General features: G+C 43.5%; 1 long non-coding RNA gene across 3 annotated transcripts; it reads left to right on the forward strand.

The window, feature by feature from the left end:
- The first annotated feature begins 475 nt into the window (after positions 1-475).
- On the forward strand, positions 476-4,992 carry LOC135443020 (uncharacterized). 3 transcript variants are annotated; one of them, XR_010438759.1, is made up of 6 exons: positions 476-519; positions 635-716; positions 1,095-1,195; positions 1,736-1,814; positions 2,571-2,828; positions 3,753-4,992. It is a non-coding gene; the product is annotated as an uncharacterized LOC135443020 (long non-coding RNA). The 3 variants fall into 3 exon arrangements; XR_010438757.1 differs by having other exon boundaries at positions 2,697-2,828; XR_010438758.1 differs by having other exon boundaries at positions 2,731-2,828.
- Positions 4,993-5,422: the final 430 nt, after the last annotated feature.

Raw genomic sequence — 5,422 nt, forward strand, 5'->3', positions numbered from 1 at the left:
CTCCTCATCACTGTACCACTCCAGCCCTGTTCACACCAAAAAGGGCCTTGGGACATTACCCAGTCCAAACTCCCATTTCAAGCAGGGCCAGCACTGGCTTGAGACCTATTTCACCCAACCCATTTCCAGTATTTAGGAGAGGTCTGGAAGAAGAGCTGCACCTGGCTTGTTATGTTTGGAAAGATGAATACTTATCAAGGGTCAAATCTTCTTTATAGCCTCACTCTGGGCAAATGCATTGTCTTTGAGCAGGACTCCTATAAATCAACATGAGGATAAATCTACTTGAAACAGTTTCACCAATTCACTGTAAAATGTTCTATCTAAATACTTCCAATCCCTTCTTTGGGCCCACTAGGAGTTGGTTCAGCTCTTCTCATTACCTGGATGCTGGCACAGGGCCATGCCTCAGGTGTTTTGTGTCCTCTGAAATGGGGAGGTGGCTCATGGATCTATTTAAGCTGTTGTGTTACAGCTTAAGTGCACCACTTCTGCTTGGGCAGTACATAGGTGGAAGAGGCAAGAAAGCAAAGCAAAGCATCTAGCAAAAGAAATCCCACCTCACCAAGATTTTTACACCTTGTTTCTAGAAATATTCAACATAGAAAACAAGTTATTTTGGTTTGGATTACAGATTCTGTGGCAAATATGATGCACATAGCCAAATCCAGGAAGATCTAGACCCTTGGAGGCCCAGACCAAGTCTACCATGACAGGTAAAGAGTGTCTGTAGGAGATGATTATTTAGTGATTAAAAATGCTGTCTGTCATATGGCATCTCTGCAATGTCATTGTGAAAATAGATGCATTTTTACTGGTGTCCCTGTGGTTTTGTTTGTCCCTAATGCAATAGTGACAGTCCTGGGGCCCTATTGCTCTCAGCTACCTCTGGTTCCTGTGCAATGTACTGTGTCCTTCATTATATATTCTGGTCCCATCTGGTCTGACAAGCTTTCTCCATCCTCAGAAGCGATTACAAATAATAATGATGACAAAACCCAGAGAATTTTTGCTTTATTTTGAAAATTATTGTTTTGTGTTGCATGGTGGTGCTTCCTGCCTCTCTCTGGGGTCGCCTGGCAACCATTTGCAAGGCTCCTGCCATCAGCGCCATATCGAGCAACGGCATCTGGAAGCTCGTTTGGGATGGGAACTGCTCCCTTTCACCACCCCTGCTGGCCTTCTGTGGGCAGAGGTGAGGTTACTGGGCATGCAGTGGATTCATGACCATCACTCTGATAGAGGCTATTTAAGCACATTGTAGCAGCTTCATTTGAGTGTTGCCAAAATATTAAAAGAAAAGCTGGTGATAATACAGTATCAACCACCAACACTGCATAATTAAGCATGCATTATTTGCAGTTGATGTTTGTCTGTTTAATAGAATTAAGGATAATTAAGAGGAAACAGTGAGGAGATATCTCTGCACAATATAGCAATCTACCAAAGCAAGTGAAACAGGGAAAGCAATGTCTCTAAGTAGGATTGCCTACCCTGTGTGGTGTTTGTTCCTTTGTTTCTTCAATGGGTCACTTATATATTAAAATTATATATTTGTATATGTACATGCATACATACATGGGTTAAATGAAAAAGGGACAGATCATGCCTAAGGCACATTAAGGTTTTATAAAGGCATGCTCAAATTTTGAGAGTGGAGGCATTTGCTACATAGGGCTAAGATGGACATATCCCAACTTTCTCTCATCCAGCATCCTTTCCTTTGTTTTCACAGAGATGCCCTGTGACTGCTCCTGTCTGATCACATTCCCCACTCTCCTCACCCTGAAGCTAACATCTCTGCACTGGCTGGAGTAAGTCCAAAGGTTGTTAAACACTGGTCTGGCCACTGCCTTTTGCTGCAGGAGTGAAAGTGGATGAATGCCTTGTGCCCATCCATACCTTGCTATGAGCTCCTTCTTCTGACATCCCACCTTGGGGCTAAGCCTCCTCCCCTGGCTGTGGTGCTACAGATATAAATCACCTTCTGTAGCTGGGTAACTCTTTACTTTAAGGGCCTGTTCCTTTAAGCAAAAGCAGTAGGAGAGGTGGAGGGAGTGTGGCTGAGATGTGTTTACTTGAAACATCCAGAGCTCTGAATATATCATCAGCATAGGCCAGAATGGCCTGGGGAACATCTGTGCTTCAGCTTTGCTCAACAAAGACAAATACGTCTCACTCAGTGCTTTGTTCTTATATAAGTTTCCATATTGGTAGAAATAATTCAATGTATCTTGGTAATTCTGTTAAGGCAGGCTCACCAGTTTCCCCACTTCAGATTCAATAGTAATTGTGTTGATATTACCTGCAGGTATCTTTGTAGGATAATGCTGTTAATGTCACTACTCCAGAAGCTTTATCAATACATTAATTGGTGCAGGAAAGTTGACAGCCTGCCCTTACCAGTGCCTTGCTTTGAGCAACCTGAAACTGAAATGATTATTTGAAATTATTTTCATTTTTGAGGGTAGTGCTCTGCAGAGGGACAGCAAGAAGCAGCATCCTTAAATGGCAGCCAGGTTTTCTGAGTGGGTAACTAATGCAATCACTGTTTTTGTTTGTTCCTGTAGTGAACACATACCCAAGGGCTTTGGTGAGGATTAGGGTCTCTGTGCTCAGTACCATGTTACAAACAGCTTGCAATCAAATGTGGATTCATATATAAGAAAATGTATGAATAAAGTACTCCCTTTCAGAAAAATTGAATTTCTTTCCCAACACATCAATAAGTGTCCTCAGACAGAGGTGGTTGAAAAGAAGAGACAGCTGCCATGGTGTGCAGCAGAGCTTCCTGACAAGGATCCTACATCCTGAAAGACTCCAGCAAGGTGAGTCCCTGCAGTAACACAGACCTTTGGGGCAAAAATGTGCTCCAAGATAGAAACTTACTGCTCTGGCTTCATTCCTCCAGCACTGCCTTTGCAGACAGGCAGAGCTGGTGCTTCCCTGTGGCAGCAGTGGCTGGCAGACTGCCTTGCTTGGACAAGGCATGTGATAAAGTGCCTTGTCCCCAGTCCCTGCCTGGCCAGTCTCTGTTGCACAGAGACTGGCAGATACTGTCACAGACAATGATTACTCTCCTTCCCAAGCTTGTCCTGTCCCTTTCTCACCTCATCTCTTGTTCCCACTCACAAAGTTTTCAGGTAGATGGCTCAGAGACAACTTAGAAATGCAATCTTTCCCCAAACTGGTGTCTCCCAGCTTTTCCTGTAGTGAACACATACCTCTAAATACTCTTAATATATATATTGTTTTCTTTTGGTTTTGCAGAATTGAATTTTACCTGTATTAAGGATTAGCCTTGAGCTGACTTTGCACTCTTAAGCTCTGAGAGCTGATCCTGAATTGTAGATTTTGCCTGGATTTTGCAGAGTTCTCTGAGGTCTAGACCTCCTGACACTGCACAAAAAGCCCTGAAGAGGTACCACAAAGGGGTAATGAGCACTACTGCATGGAAAGGTGGTAGAGGCCCCATCCCTGGAAATAGGAATGCTGACAGGGCTCTGAGCTACCCGATTTAGTGGAAGATATCCTTACTCATTCCAAGGGGGTTGGATTACATGAACTTTAAAGGTTCCTTCTAATCCAAACTATTCTGTGATTTTATGAATCTATGAAAGAGGCCTGAATCCAGCTATCCAGCTGCTCTAGCTTGCATGTATGGTTGAAATTTTAGAGGCATGAGCAGAAGGAAAAAGAGATGGATGCAGCTACCTAAATGTTTGTAGAAAATTTTTTTTCTTTTTTTTTAGATTGCAGCCTATACAAAGGTATAAGCAATGATAAAGACTTCCAGAGGTTTCTCCTGCCTTTCATACTGGTGATGTGTGAGGAAGGAAGAGGAGACTCACTGGAAATGTTAGTTGTCTTCGTGCCTTTGAAATCTGCTCCATCACCCCTTTCCATAATGGCAGGATTCTAGTACTGGATGGTGCCATTTGCTTTGTTATGAACTATGTGGCAGCAGTTAGAGCGCTGATTTAAAATGGGGATTATCTAGCTCTCAGCTTTCTCCTGATGCAGGAAAAAATGTCCTAAATGTCCTCCCATTTCCCAGATCTCCAGCCCTGATTTACTGTATCCTGGGTGAGAGCAATCACCAACTCTTCTTTCCAAGCCATGCCATGGTCAGTCATCAGGCGTGCACAAGTTTTGCCATGGCTTTCTCCTAGCTTTTATCCAGTCACTCTGAACTCCACCAGCGGATCTGCCCCAGCATGGTGCAGCCACAACAGCAACAGGGAAATGGCTGCACCACCGTGGTGCAGGTATGAGAAGTCCTGGCTCATATGGAAGCTGAGAGAGGGTGCAGGTGCCTGTTGTGCTGTGCTTGGGCTGCCTTAGGATCAGTAATCTCAACCATGCTGCCTGCACCAGCCACTGCAGCAAAGAGTGTGGGCAAAACTGAGGCTAAACCTCTGTGGATTTAGCTGTCATCATCCAAATATGAAACTGTTGAAAAGGAGCAGTTTTGACAAACTGGACCAGTGTCTGATATTTGTAAACCAGCATGTGTCTGTGTTCATATTTATTCACACCATTCTTCAATGCTCCAGTTTCTAGATTGGTGTGAGGATAGTTCCTTGGAAATTAATAACTGTTAGAGCTTTGTGGCTCAGTGAGTTGTTTACTTCCTTACATCATTAATACTATCCTTGTAGGGAGGAGGAGTGTTCAAAATAATAAACACTCTTTCCTTCATTAACATGCTGAAGGCTGTGGAAGCAAAAGCAAGACATGACTGCTAGTTACTGTGGGGCCTCAAAATACACAGCTCCCAGCTGGTGCTTCAGTCCATGCTCAGGTCTTTTCTCCTTGCTGTCATAAAAAAGTGATATAATCACACAAGCCCAAGTTTGCATCTTTTCTGGCATATTGACTGTTCTGCTGTCTGCCTGTCTATCTGTATATGTATTGTATACACATCACTTATAAAATATGCTGGATTTGACATATTTGGTGTGGGTATCACTCATTGCAGGAATTCACCCTGAGCACTGGTCCTTGGTGGGGTGCTGCCTCAGTAGGTGGCACTATTTCCTCTGGATTTAGGACCAAACTGAGTCCCAGCACCATGTGTGGGAGCCTTGAGGCCCAGTTTGAGTCAGTTGTCAGGGCTGGTTGCTTCTGTGCAGGACATGAAGCAGCACTTCTGGCCATGGGTGAGAGGGGTCTTGATTTTGACATCGTAGCCAAAATTAACTTCTGTCTGATTCTATAAATCTCTTTTGAAAATTCATCTGGCTATTGCATTGGGTTTTTACTTTACAGCCTAAAAATTGCTGTCTGGTATTGAACATGTTGTAGTAACTCTCTTAAACTAGTTATTACTAGCTACCCCAGAAATGGCTGCATTCCTACAGTAGAAATATGTCCCTATACATTCCTCCCCTCATAATGTTGAATCTTAATTAATTGCTGC

Source organism: Zonotrichia leucophrys, chromosome 2, assembly GCF_028769735.1.
Source record: "Zonotrichia leucophrys gambelii isolate GWCS_2022_RI chromosome 2, RI_Zleu_2.0, whole genome shotgun sequence".
Taxonomy (NCBI): domain Eukaryota; kingdom Metazoa; phylum Chordata; class Aves; order Passeriformes; family Passerellidae; genus Zonotrichia; species Zonotrichia leucophrys.